Here is a 15,265-nt window from a genome sequence, read left to right on the forward strand (position 1 = left end):
AACATCACTAATTATTAGAGAAATACAGATCAAACCCACAATGAGGTATCACTTTACATCAGTCAGAATGGACATCATCAAAATGGCTGCAAATAGTACATTCTGAAAGAAAAGGGAACCCTCATACCCTGTTGGTGGGAATGTGAATTGGTGCAGCCACTTTGGAAAACAGTAGGGAGGTTCCTTAAAAAATGAAAACTAGAACTACCATATGACCCAGCAATCCCACACCTGGGCATATATCTGGAAAGGATGAAAATCCTTAATCTGAAAAGATACATGCACCCCAGTGTTCATGGCAGCACTAATTTACAATAGCCGAGACATGAAAAGAACCCAACTGCCAGTCAACAGATTTATGATGTGTTAAGTCTGTTGACTGGCAGTTGGGTTCTTTTCATGTCTCGGCTATTGTAAATTAGTGCTGCCATGAACACTGGGGTGCAAGTATCTTTTCAGATTAAGGGTTTTCATACATACTGGAGAAGGCAATGGCAACCCACTCCAATACTCTTGCCTGAAAAATCTCATGGATGGGGGAGTCTGGAGGGTCAAACATGACTGAGCGACTTCACTTTCCCTTTTCACTTTCACGCATTGGAGAAGGAAATGGCAACCCACTCCAGTGTTCTTGCCTGGAGAATCCCACGGATGGGGGAGCCTGGTGGGCTGCCGTCTCTGGGGTTGCACAGAGTCGGACACGACCGAAGTGACTTAGCAGCAGCAGTAGCATATATACATACATACATACATACATACAGTGGGGTATTATTAGTCATAAAAAATTGACATTTGCAGCAACATGAATGGACCTAGAGAATATCATACTAAGTGAAGTATGTTAGACAGAGAAGGATAAATATTTTATGATATCACTTATATGTGAAACCTGAAATAATACAAATGAATGTATATACAAAACAGAAACACAACCACAGACATAGAAAACAAATTTACGGTTACCAAAGGGGAAAGGGAGTCAGGGTAGCGGGGGATAAATTAGGAGTATGGCATTATCAGATACAAACTACTATATAAAATAGATAAGCAACAAGAATTTACTATATAACAGAAGATATACAGAATCTTGTAATAACCTATAATGGAAAATATTCTGAAAAAAATATGTATACGTAACTGAATCACTTTGCCGTATACCTAAAATTAAAACAATATTATAAAATCAACTAAACTTAATTTTTTTTAAAAAATGAGGGATAGGGAGATTAATATCAAGAACAACCTTTGAGAAAGGGGAGAAGGGGCAAGATGTACAAGCACAAATCAAGTGTTAGTGTAAAGCGGAATTCCCCAGTCAGTGGCCGTGCTCAGCAGTGACGGCTGAGAGGAGGAGCGGAATCTGGTCTGCAGGATTGCTCTCCCTGCATCTCCAGGCTGAAAGGAGCACATCTTGTAAGTTTCAGTTATCTAAATCAGAGAGAGGTCTGTTTTCCAAGTTGTGTTTATATCCTTTTTGATCATTTGACAAAGTCAGTCTCTGTTACCCTATTTCAGTTATGCAGAGCTTAAGAATGAGTTCAGGGTCACAAATTTGGTTCACTAAATATTGTTACTTTCTGTACAAAGGAAGACCATGCCTTTTGCCCAACTCTTTCTCTACTTCAGTTCTTAAGGCCTCAAGTGTTCATGGAAAATAAGATTAATTCAGATTATGTCCTTTGGTTGGTGGGTCAGTAGCATCATCTTCTCTCCATTGTAGTGGACAAGATCAGATAGGAGTCATTCTAAATCCAGCAACATTCAGTTAATATTCTCTGAGAATCTACCGTCTCAGACACCATAGTAGGCATTAGGTTTACTGTCATTAAGAAGCCTCACCCTGACCTTACTGAGACAGCTGTCAAAAGAAGGGCACCGACCACTGAACTTCAATCACAATATAATGTGTTAAGAGTGTTCTGATAAAAAATAAATTAGCGATGGAAGAGAGAGAAAATTCACGTAACCTGGGCTTCGGGAGCAGTCACAATGGACTACATGAGAGAAATGACATCTAAGCAGAGACTGAGGACTAAGCAGAAGCCAGGTAAGGGAAAAGTGTTGGCAAAGAGGAAGTGAGTCCAGAGCAGTGGGACCTCCATGCGCCAAGGCTGGAGGTACAGAGGTCACTGGACACAGTAGAGACTGACAGAGTGGCTGCTGCATCGAATGCAAGATGCCATGGGAGAAGCAAAGAAGAGAGAGAAAAAGGAGCCTGGATGAGAAGGTGCAAACCATGCTTAGAAGTTTGCACTTTATCCAGAGGACAAGGGAGTCATTAAATTATTTTTAAGAAGGAGTGTCTAGAATCTATACATATTAAAAACAAAACACCTAAAGGAACTCTTTTAAGCTCTGTCATTCTCTACTTCAAGAAAAAAAAATTATTTAATAATAAAACTGCAATGGCTCCAGCTTGAAATTTCCTCAACCATTGAAATTCCTTAGATCTGAAAAAAAATTTTTATTTCTCTGAAGATATTGAGTTTTGCTGTAGTTTTGTAGTAGTAACATGGATAAAATTAGAAATTACTGGATTTTAAACTTCTAAGAGGTTGGCAGGTATGAACACACACACACATATATGCATATATACTCAAAGGACATGCAGTGAACCTGTTTTATCTTGAAAACATCCACGTTGCCTTCATACAAATGTGTCTATATACTGGTGGCTGGTCTGAATTGCAATTTCAGGGATCAAAAGAAGAAATTCCAGGAGGAGAAAACATAAGCCTTTTGTTTTAGGATAGCTCTTTATCTCTCCTTTAAAAAGGCATTCTATGTGTTTTACAAGACACAACCAATTCTGAAGGACTTAATTCTATACTCTTATGATTAGCATATGGATCTAAGAATTGTCAAGAGCAAATGATTTCTGGGTGGCTGAGTTTAACTTTGAAGTAACTATAACAAGGACCTCATCCCTGAGGAGTAAGTGAGTTTGAGTGAGTAGTCAGGAGGGAGGAAAAAAGGAAAGCCACCCTCCTTCATATTGATGAGAACTGCCTGACAAATACCCTTGGCATCGGTAGGAGTGATAACAAACAAGAACAGAACTTGAATTTTGTAATTGTAAAAAGAAAAGATTTGAACTTTTAAAATAACTATGCTAGCATTTTTATGATATGGTTATTAATGATCTATATCAAGGATCAGTAAGTTATGGCCTGTGGATTAAATCCATATGTTTATGTACAGACCTCAAGACAAGAATGCTTTTATGTTTTAACTGATTATGTGACTGAGATTGTATGTGGCCTGCAAGTCCCAAAATAATAAGGATCTGGCCCTTTACAGAAACAGTTCATTGATCCTTAATTTATATGATAAAAATCATAAAATATTTTCATGTTGTTTCTGTACAATAATTTATTTATAACTTTGTATGACCTAAATGATAATTTTATAGATTTTATTTGGAGCAAGTTAACTGTTTTGCAGACAGATATTATTTCAATAACATAAATTCCATTACCACTCTGTTTTTATGCATTTTTATTTGGTGTAGAGTTTTACCATAAAGTTAGCTAGACTTTCATAGCATTAATTATAGAGAAAACCAGTATGCAAAAAATTTCTTCTTTTTGTATGTTTGTAAAAAATTATTATTTCTTCTTTTTTTGTTGCCCCGAATATATTCTTTTTTCATAATTATAGAATCTTTTCAACATTAAAAGTACTATAAATATAACTTCAGTGGATATGTATATAAGCTAAATTTTCATGGGAATAAAATTAATATTACCATTTATTATCCTTTTCTTAGGAAATATATCTTTGTTTATAATTAATATATTCATAGAAAAATATATAAAATTAAAATGATTTAAAATCATATGCTTAAACTTATTACCTAATTTTCAAAATTGTATTCAGATTAAGAGCTGCCTTTACTTCATAATTATGCTTTCTTATAAAGTATTAGTTCAATTATTTAATAATTGCTAGCCTTACTTAATTGTCATGAAATATGTGAGGCTATTTGTGGTTTGCATATAAATTTTGAAACGAAAATCGAACTTTATTGTGGTATCTAAAACACTTTACAAGGAAGCAAATTCCAACTGAAAAAGGTCTATGAGCATTTTAGCAAGCATTACTAATAAATAATTCAAACAGGAAATACTGAGTTTTTCACTATATTTTGGAGTCAACTTGAATAGAAATCATTCCTGGTGTCCATCCAGCATGCCCATAACAATTCATAGCATAAAGTCCCATAAGGGCTGTAGGGCTGTGTACATATTATTCTCTTTTAAAAAAAAAAATGGCAAAAACGCCACAGTATTATAAAGTAATTAGCCTCCAATTAATATAAATGAATTAATTTTAAAAAGTTATTTCACATATTTTGATAAACTGTAAACTTTTCTCTCCTAGTGTGGAAATCCTTCCACAAGCTCCATACATTATCACATGAACTTGAGAATTATTAAAATGTATATTGTTTGTACTCTATTGATTCATTTAAAAGTAACCCATTTTTCAGGAGCTTCCCTGGTGGCTCAGTGGTAAAGAATCCGCTGGCCAATCCAAGAAGACTGAAGAGACGTAGGTTCTATCCCTGGTTTGGGAAGATTCCCTGGAGAGGAACATGGAGGTCCGCTCCAGTATGCTTGCCTGGAAAACTCCATGGACAGAGGAGCCTGGTGGGCCACAGTGCATCGGCTCACAAGGAGTTGAACATGGCTGTGACTGAGCAACTCACAGTGTGAGGTGTGCTCATGTGATAGAGTAGTAAAGTCCCATCAGTCGGCCAGTGGGAAATTTTTCCAGATCCTGTAACTATTTTGGAGTACTGATGGGGGCGTATTAGGGGTGAGGCTGGTGAATTTCTTGGTGGGAGTAGGCGGCCATTGGATGTTTAGGTGAAGGGGCCACTCCTCCTTACCCTCAGCTAACTTCCTGCTTAATGCATGGCTTCACAAGAGAGGCAGACGGGACTTAGCAACTGAACAATAACAATACAATTTTCCTGCTGCTTTATTGAGGAATAATTAGCACTCAGTGATAAAATGTGCAGTTATGCTATCTAACTGTCTCATCCTCTTCTGTACTCTTCTCCTCTTGCCCTCAATCTTTCCCAGAATCAGGGTCTTTTCCAATGAGTCCGCGCTTCATATCAGGTGGCCCAACTATTGGAGCTTCAGCTTCAGTCTGTCCTTCCAATGAATATTCAGGACTTATTTCCTTTAGGATGGATTGGTTGGATCTCCTTGCAGTCCAAGGGACTCTCAAGAATCTTCTCCAACACCACAGTTCAAAAGCGTCAGCTCATCAGTGCTCAGCTTTCTTTATGGTCCAACTCTCACATCCATACATGACTACTAGAAAACCCACAGCTTTTACTACATGGACCTTTGTCAGCAAAATGATGTCTCTCCTTTTTAATATTTTGTCTAGCTTTGTCATAGCTTTTCTTCCAAGGAGCAAGCATCTTTTAGTTTTGTGGCTGCAGTCACTGTCCACAGTGATTTTGGAGCCCAAGAAAATAAAATCTGTCACTGCTTCCACTTTTTCCCCATCTATTTGCGATGAAATGATGGGACCAGATGCCATAATATTGGTTTTTTTTTAATTTTATTTTATTTTTAAACTTTACATAATTGTATTAGTTTTGCCAAATATCAAAATGAATCCGCCACAGGTATACATGTGTGCCCCATCCTGAACCCTCCTCCCTCCTCCCTCCCCATACCATCCCTCTGGGTCGTCCCAGTGCACTAGCCCCAAGCATCCACTATCATGCATCGAACCTGGACTGGCATCTCGTTTCATACATGATATTTTACATGTTTCAATGCCATTCTCCCAAATCTTCCCACCCTCTCCCTCTCCCACAGAGTCCATAAGACTGTTCTATACATCAGTGTCTCTTTTGCTGTCTCGTACACAGGGTTATTATTACCATCTTTCTAAATTCCATATATATGCATTAGTATACTGTATTGGTGTTTTTCCTTCTGGCTTACTTCACCCTGTATAATAGGCTCCAGTTTCATCCATCTCATTAGAACTGATTCAAACGTATTCTTTTTAATGGCTGAGTAATACTCCATTGTGTATATGTACCACAGCTTTCTTATCCATTCATCTGCTGATGGACATCTAGGTTGCTTCCATGTCCTGGCTATTATAAACAGTGCTGTGATGAACATTGGGGTTCATCGCATAATATTGTTTTTTAAATGTTAAGTATTAAGCCAGCTTTTTCACTTTCCTCTTTCACCTTCATCAAGAAACTCTTTTAGTTCATCTTCACTTTCTGCCATTAAAGTGGTATCATCCACATATCTGAGGTTATTGATATTTCTCCCAGCAGTCTTGATTCCAGCTTGTGCTTCTTCCAGCCCAGCGTTTCTCATAATGTACTCTGCATATAAGTTAAATAAGCAGGGTGACAATAGACAGCCTTGACATACTCCTTTCCCAATTTTGTACCAGTCCTTTGTTCCATGATCGGTTCTAACTGTTGCCCCTTGATCTATATACAGATTTCTCAGGAGGCAGGTAAGGTGCTCTGGTATTCCCATCTCTTTAAGAAGTTTCCACAGTTGTTATGATCCACAAAATCAAAGGCTTTGGTGTAGTCAATGAAGTAGAAGTAGATGTTTTTCTGGAATTCCCTTGCTTATTCTATGATCCAGTGTATGTTGGCAATGTAATCTCTGGTTCCTCTGCCTTTTCTGAATCCAACTTGTACATCTGGAATTCCTCAGTTCACATACTGCTGAAGCCTGGCTTGAAGGATTTTGAGCGTTACCTTGCTCCTAGTCCTATTGCCACTGCTGATTTTTCCAAATTCGCTGACATATTAAGTGCAGCACTCTAACAGCATCATCTTTTAGAATTTGAAATAACTCAGCTGGAATTCCATCACATCCACTAGCTTTGTTCGTAGTAATTCTTCCTAAGGACCACTTGACTTCACACTCGAAGATGTCAGGCTCTAGGTGAGTGGCCACACCTTCATGGTTTTCTGGGTTATTAAGATCTTTTTGTATAGTTCTTAGGTATATTCTTGCCACCTCTTCTTAATCTTGTCTGCTTCTGTTAGGTCCTTGCTGTTTCTGCCCTTTATTGTGCCCATCTTTGCATGAAATATTCCCTTGGCATCTCCAATTTTCTTGAAATATCTCTAGTCTTTCCCATTCTATTGTTTTCCTCTATTCCTTTGCATTGTTTACTTAAGAAGGCTTTCTTATCTCTCCCTGCTATTTTCTGGAACTCTGCATCCAGTTGTATATATCTTTCCCTTTCTCCTCTGCCTTTTGCTTCCCTTTTTTCTCACGTATTTGTAAGTCCTCCTCAGACAGCCACTTTGCCTTCTTGTATTTCTCTTTCTTGAGGATGGTTTTGTTCACCCCTTCCTGTACAATGTTACGAACCTCCATCCATAGTTCTTCGAACACTCTGTCTGCCAAATCTAATCCCTTGAATCTATTCATCACCTCCACTGTATAATTATGAGGGATTTGATTTAGGTCATATCTGAAAAGTCTAGTGGTTTTCTCTTCTTTCTTCAATTTAAGCCTGAATTTTGCTCATGATCTGAGCCTCAATCAGCTCCAGATCTTGTCTTTGCTGTCTGTATAGAGCTTTTCCATCTTTGTCTGCAAAGAATATAATCAACCTGATTTTGGTATTGACCATTTGGTGATGTTCATGTGTAGATTTGTCTCTTGTGTTGTTGGAAGAGAGTGTTTGCAATGGCCAGTATGTCCTCTTGGCAAAACTCTGTTAGCCTTTGCCCTGCTTCATTTTGCACGCCAAGGCCAAGCTTGCCCATTACTCCAGCTATCTCTTTATTTCCTACTTTTGCATTCTAAGCCCCTATGATGAAATGGATATCTATTTTTGGTATTAGTTCTAGAAGATCTTGTAAGTCTTCATAGAACCATTCGACTTCAGCTTCTTCGGCATTAGTGGTTGGGGCATAGACTTGGATTACTGTGATGTTGAATGGTTTGCCTTGGAAATGAACCCAGATCATTCTGTCATTTTTGAGATTGCACCCAAGAACTTCAATTCAGACTCTTTTGTTGACTATGAGGGCTGCTGCATTTCTTCTAAGGAATTCATGCCTACAATAGTAGATATAATGGTCATCTGAATTAAATTCGCCCATTCCCATGCATTTTAGTTCACTGATTACTAAAATGTTGATGTTCACTCTTGCCATCTCCTGCTTGATCACGCCCAGGTTTCCTATTGTGTGAGTAGTATATAGCACAACTTCTTCATCCATTCTCCTACTTATGGTCATTTGGGTTGCTCCTAGCTTTAGCTGTTGTAAATAAGGCTGATATGAAATTTTTGTACAAATCTTTAGGTGAAGATATGCATTTCTTTTGTCTTCTAGGAGTAGAATTGCTGGCTCATGTGAGAGATGAATGACAACCTTTGTTAGAAACTGTCAAAATGGCAGGAGGTTATACCATTTGACATTCCCACCAGCAACATACGAGAGTCTTAACTGCCCCCCCATCCTACCCAATATATAGTAGTATTTGTTAGACTTTTTATTTCTGACCATTCTTGTTATTATTATTATTCAGGAATAATAATTTTACGAGATACAGTTCTGAAAAGTCCCCGGGAAAGTTCTGACTCCACTTCTAATGGCCATCATTGTTTCACCCTTTCCTGCTTCCTTGCCTTCATTCTTTGTTCAGTCTTATGATTTACCAAGATCAAAGCCCTTTATACCCAGCATGAGATTTGTGGAGCTATTCATGGTTGGAGTGACCTTATTTCAATTTGAAGGAACACGGAGAACAGGTTATAGAAATGCCCTCCTCTCATGACCACAGCTGACTCCCTAGAGACAGACCTCACAGCAGGGTGGGGCTACTGGAACTCAGCTGGAGCCAAAGGGGGCCTGAGGCTCCATTGGGTTTTCGGAGGGAGATTTCCCTTATGTCCCCGAAAGAGTTTATTCTAGAAAGTGGGAAAAGGATGTCAGAAAATGTTTTGTGTTATTCTTTATTGATAAAATTATTATTTTTAAAAAATATGACTTTTTTTTGGTTGAATTCAGCTTGCATTCACTGAGAAAGGAATGTCGCCACATGTAGAGGCGATATTACTGTGCTCTAGTGATTTTCAAGAGTTTACTTATCAGAGTGGAATTTAACTTTGGAATTAAAAAACATTGCAGATGATTTTATTGAATTTTCATGTCAATGAGTCAAATGAGTGTTGTCCAGATGCCATTTGCCTAATCTACTTTTCATGGGAACAATGTTACTTTCTTCTCTACTCTTAGAAGGAGAGCAGGATGTCATTTCTCATGTCCTGAAACTTACAAAGGAGGAAAAACACCCTAGACTAGCTTCAACTCTATTGCTGGCATTTTTAAATCTTTTCCATTTTAAACAAAAATATGATCTGGCATAATTATAATGAGTAAGGTAGTCTGGCCTTGAAAAAGCCTCATTACACAAAGTAATCAAATAAAATAGATTGATATGTTCTATTCTGGCATGAAAAATATTTTAACCTTTTCCTGATTTATTGCACAAACTACTGGCAATTGAATTACTGGGATTATGAACACTGCTGTGTTCTGGTAGTCATTAATAAGGGCAATATTTTAAACAGGCTTTATTAAATGAGGGATGGGATGTATGATCATTCTAAATACATTAGTTTATCCTAACTCTAGCCAACTCTAAAACAGAAAAAGTTAAAATGAATATGTATAATATTTTGTCAGAATTTCTGGTGTTGCCACGCTGAGGAACAAAATTTCCTCTTTACTTATGTAAATATATAAAAATGCCAGCTTCTTTTAGTAGTAAAGTTCTTGCCAACTTCCCAACCCACGCTGGGTTCATGTTTCACTCTAAAATAAGAGATACTTGGAAATGCTTTTGAGAATTCTTCAATGTTATTTGGGCAAATGGATTTACTTTGGCATTTTTATTTTACCAACCCTATTGCTTCCATGTAATGTTGATTTAGTTAGGGTGACATTGCTAGAGAGAAAACAGTGTTGTACTCATCTGCAGCTCTGGTTATAAAAATAATAGACCTGATAGGCTCATTCAGCCTGATTGTGTCTGGACTGGGTCTCCAGAATGGCATTTCTTATGTCGTTAATGTTCCGTGCGGTATAGATGTACTAATCAGAGGTTATGGTTTCAGTCATTACTGCTGGGCTTCGATGCATCCATGTTTCTCTTTCAGTGCCTAGGTATTTGCATGAGTCTGTCAAGCACATCACAAAATTGGTTTAAATTTCATTTCTCTCAGTGTCTTTTTGGTCTGGAGCCCCATGTAGTTCCAACATTCACATAATTTCTACAGCACGCCTGGGAGCTCTTTGGGGTCTTATTCGAATTTGTGAATTTTATTTTATATTTTAAGGCAAGTGCTGTCTTTTGCATTTGTTTGCTTTCTCCTGAGAATTCCATTATGACTATGGGACTTTAGAATATTCTGTATTATATTTATATAGATGTTATGTCAGCCTGGACAGAGAGGTCAAAATATTTCCTTTGGTTTTAGGACAATCACAGTACGCCACCTTGTCAAAGAACACGAGTAGGCTTGGACTCACCTCTTTCTTTTAACTCTTTAGAAGGTATACTTCTTGGTGAAGTTTTTATTATTTTTTTCCATATAGGAGAAAAGAAGTCATTTGAAGTAAAAAGACTACCTGTGACAACTAGAAAGGAATCTTTGATCTTGCCTACAGCTGTGGGGCAATATTTATCATATGACCTTAAGTCACAGGTCACAGTGAAGTCTGGCTTGAGTATTGGTTTTAGCCCAAACATGTAAAGAACCACATCCTGACTTCTCTACTATGACTACTAATCCAAATAAGGCAACCACCTTTCAAAGCTGGTTCCAAGAACACTGTGGCAAAGCCCCAAGGTTTATTGTGAATTCTTGTGGTTGGCATCTTACCTCATTTGTTCTCCATTTGTAAAACCATGACTGACTTCAGTTTGTACCCAGCCTGTTTTACTAGCTTACTAGAGGCTGCCTAGTAGGCACAAACAGCTTCTGCCTCTATTGCTAACCAGGTCGTGATCTGACCCGGAAGGATCCATAGCATATTTAGTGCATGAAGTTCCTAAGAGACCAGGTTGGCACACAAGGATACACAAATCTGAAGTGAGGTGTCACGCTTAGGCTCCCAAGCGACTTATGCATCACAAGAGCCTTTGGGATTAAATTGTCAGATCCCATGCACAAGTTACAGAGTCAACAAACCACTTTTGAACCACCAGCACTATTTTAATTCACCTAGGAATGTCATCTTCCCTTTGTCTTCTAAAGTGAGGGTTGGTCAGCTTTTCTTAGGGATCAAGTAGTAAATATTTTAGGTTTTCAGGCCATATGACCTCTCTATTCAACTCAGTCTTTATAGGTCCAAAGTAGTCATGGACAGTACTAGACAAATGAGCCAGACTTTTCAAATAAAATATAAGAAGGAGAAGGAGAAAAAGGAGAGGAGGAAGAAGAGAGAAGAGGGGAGGAGAAAGGGCAGAAGGAAGGGAGGAGAAGGAGGTGGTCAGATAGGACGTGCTGGCCATAGTATGATGATTCCTGTTATTGGGGAGAAGTTTAAAGAACTTTCTTCCAAATCTTTTTTTCAATTTCATAATCACACCGTTTGGAGAAAGAGGTTTGTAGCACATGATGGTATTCTAACATTTAGAGTGTCTTTAGCTAACATTTAGATTTTAATATGACTGTTATTTGTATGCTCAGCACTCAAGAGGTTTCAGTTTTTTCCCCTTAGATATTTGGCCAACAGAATACACCATTGCCAGGTCAGTCTGTCTCATTAGTCGTAGCCCAGTGAGGCACACAACAAGTATAGTAAGCTGATTGGATGACAGGGTTAACATACTTCCTCAATATTTCCTAAAGAAGAGCAGAAGATTTTATCAAGATAACTAAATATGATAACATTTGAAAATATGTTTTAAATGGCATTTTTAAAATGTAGAAGCAACTTTGAAAGAAATGAACACTCTAATGTATAATATCTTGGCAGTTTTCTACTAATCCATAGCAATTGTCATTCACTGTTTAACCACATCCTAGTTTTATCCATAGATTTGCCTACTGTGTCTTTTTAAATCTGAATTATTATGTGAGAGAGAAGCTCTTTCCAGGAAACCCCAAGAACCTCATCTCTTTTGGTAATTAGTAGCCCTTCTAGAGGGAGAAGGAAATAGCAACCCACTCCAGTATTCTTGCCTAGAGAATCCCATGGACAGAGGAGCCTGGTGGGCTGCTGTCTGTGGGGTCACACAGAGTCGGACACGACTGAAGTGACTTAGCAGCAGCAGCAGCCCTTCTAGAAGCTAGGACAAACGTAGACAGCATATTAAAAATCAGGGACATAACTTTGTTGACAAAGGTCCATATAGTCAAAGCTATGGTTTTTCCAGTAGTCATATACAAATGTGAGAGCTGGACCATACGGAAAGCTGAGCACCAAAGAATTGATGTTTTTGAACTGTGGTGTTGGAGAAGACTCTTAAGAGTGCCTTGGACTGCAAGGAGATCAAACCAGTCAATCCTAAAGGAGATCAACCCTGAATATTCATTAGAAGGACTAATGCTAAAGCTGAAGCTCCGATAGTTTGGCCACCTGATTTGAAGAGCAGACTCACTGGAAAAGCCCCTGATGCTGGGAAAGATTGAGGGCAGGAGGAGAAGGGGGTGACAGAGGATGAGATGGTTGGATGGCATCACAGACTCAATGGACAGGAGTTGGTGCAAACTCCAAGAGATAGTGAAGGTCAAGGAAGCCTGGCGTGCTGCAGTGCATGGAGTCACAAAGAGATGAACACGACTTAGTGACTGAACAGCACAAGTCTTTCTAGAAGTTTGTCCTCTACTCTGGCTGCTGCAGTTTTTGTATACTTCTGCTAGAATAACACATAACCATTGAAAAATGGTCTGTTGATGATGGTTTGAGGAATGAATAGGCAGAACCAAGCTAGCAGGGCTGCCAGCAAGGTCAGTGCTAGAAAGCAGATACTGGATGGTGAGTTTACTTGGTACTCTGAGAAGGAGTGTGCAGAAGTCACAGTAGGTAGTACTGAAACTGTGTTACTTTCAGGACTAGAGATCAAACAGGGAACTGAGAAGCAGAATCATGGGACACAGCTGAGAGCACAGCCTGAGTATTGCCCGTAGTCCTTTGTCTTTCTCTCTGGAACTCATCCCAGTAGGTCATTCACATAAGTATTAACCCAAGTCCTGTGTTGTCTTAAAGATACCACTTCTCCCCTGATAGAGTAGATTATGGTCTGGCTTTCTAGCTTGCTTATCAGTTAGGATATAGCTATAATTCCTTCTGACTCATCTATTTGTGTTAAAAGCATAAAGATATAATTTTTTCCAAACCAAACGATTAGAACTCTCATTCCTTATTTTCTTTCAGAAGATCTCACTCTTGCATCGTCTTATCAAATGCTTGTACTGCATTTAAAATTATTCATTCTGGAAGCTGAGGTTACCCCTAGCAACCAGCAGTTTGCCTAAACTGCTTTGGTTTCAGAGTTCTCTTAAAGGAGAAGTCTCAGAATCAATTGCTCAAGAGCTTTTATACCCCACACAGCACAATGTATGTAGACAAAAATTCGAATTTTTAAAACTTACCAAAACCTTTCAAAGGAGGTTTAAATTGGTTTCATAACATGAGTTATTTTGAGGCTAGACAGAATATTCATTACTAGTTTAAAAAAGAGTCTAATTTACTTTGAGAAATTTCTATAGTTTCATTTAATGAAACTCATCCTCATGAAAGTACACATGATCCTATCTTCAGTTCAGTTCAGTTCAGTCGCTCAGTCGTGTCCAACTCTTTGCAACCCCATGAATCACAGCACGCCAGGCCTCCCTGTCCATCACCAACTCCCGGAGTTCACTCAGACTCACGTCCATCGAGTCAGTGATGCCATCCAGCCATCTCATCCTCTGTCACCCACTTCTCCTCCTGCCCCCAATCCCTCCCAGCATCAGAGTCTTTTCCAATGAGTCAACTCTGCATGAGGTGGCCAAAGTATTGGAGTTTCAGCTTCAGCATCAGTCCTTCCAATGAACACCCGGGACTGATCTCCTTTAGGATGGACTGGTTGGATCTCCTTAGAGTCCAAGGGACTCTCAAGAGTCTTCTCCAACACCACAGTTCAAAAGCATCAATTCTTCGGTGCTTAGCTTTCTTCACAGTCCAACTCTCACATCCAAACATGACCATTGGAAAAACCATAGCCTTGACTAGACTGATCTTTGTTAGCAAAGTAATATCTCTGCTTTTTGATATGCTATCTAGGTTGGTCATAACTTTCCTTCCCAGGAGTAAGTGTCTTTTAATTTCATGGCTGCAATCACCATCTGCAGTGATTTTGGAGCCCAGAAAAATAAAGTCTGACACTGTTTCCACTGTTTGCCCATCTATTTGCCATGAAGTGATGGGACCAGATGCCATAATCTGAGTTTTCTGAATGGTGAGCTTTAAGCCAACTTTTTCACTCTCCACTTTCACTTTCATCAAGAGGCTTTTGAGTTCCTCTTCACTTTCTGCCATAAGGGTGGTGTCATCTGCATATCTGAGGTTATTGATATTTCTCCTGGCAATCTTGATTCCAGCTGTGTTTCTTCCAGCCCAGCATTTCTCATGATGTACTCTGCATATAAGTTACATGAGCAGGGTGACAATATACAGCCTTGATGTACTCCTTTCCTCATGAAAGTACAGATGACCCTATGTTAAATACTTGTAAGTTTGCATTTCAGGAGACTCTGCAGGTATTCACTAACACCTGGGGTTGTGTGATGCACCTCCAAGCCCGTCCCTGGCATGACTGGATGGTATTTTCCCCTCCAAAGCTCTGGAAGACTTTATTACGCCCCACAGAACTAAATGGGAGACAATAAAACTGTTATATCCTTTGAATTGAATAGGAAAGGTCAAAGGGAAAAGAATGCAATAGTAGAGGAGGAAAGTGCTTTTTGAAAATTGTTCAATTTTTCCATATAAGAGAAAATACTTTGTTCCTTTTAATAGATCTGGAGATGCAACACTAGAGATTTTTTTTGGTTAGACTTATAGAGAGAAAAGAAACAATCAAGAATTTTGAGAGATCCCATTTCCCAAACAAATATGTACTATGTTCTTACTATTTACAAGATGTTATTATAATCACTTGCATCTGTATGATCATTTGTAAGTCTGAATACTTTTGCATAGACACTGGTAATAGTAATGACCCTGGCAGTTGTCAGA

The 15,265-nt window shown here is 38.6% G+C and overlaps 1 protein-coding gene across 10 annotated transcripts in view; it reads left to right on the forward strand.

The window, feature by feature from the left end:
- Window positions 1–15,265, forward strand: part of CPQ (carboxypeptidase Q) — a 577,075-nt gene that overhangs the window by 451,277 nt on the left and 110,533 nt on the right. The window lies entirely within an intron of this gene.

The sequence above is a fragment of the Bos grunniens genome, chromosome 14 (genome assembly GCF_055505025.1).
Source record: "Bos grunniens cultivar Pamir isolate PY7600 chromosome 14, Bosgru_T2T1.0, whole genome shotgun sequence".
NCBI lineage: Eukaryota > Metazoa > Chordata > Mammalia > Artiodactyla > Bovidae > Bos > Bos grunniens.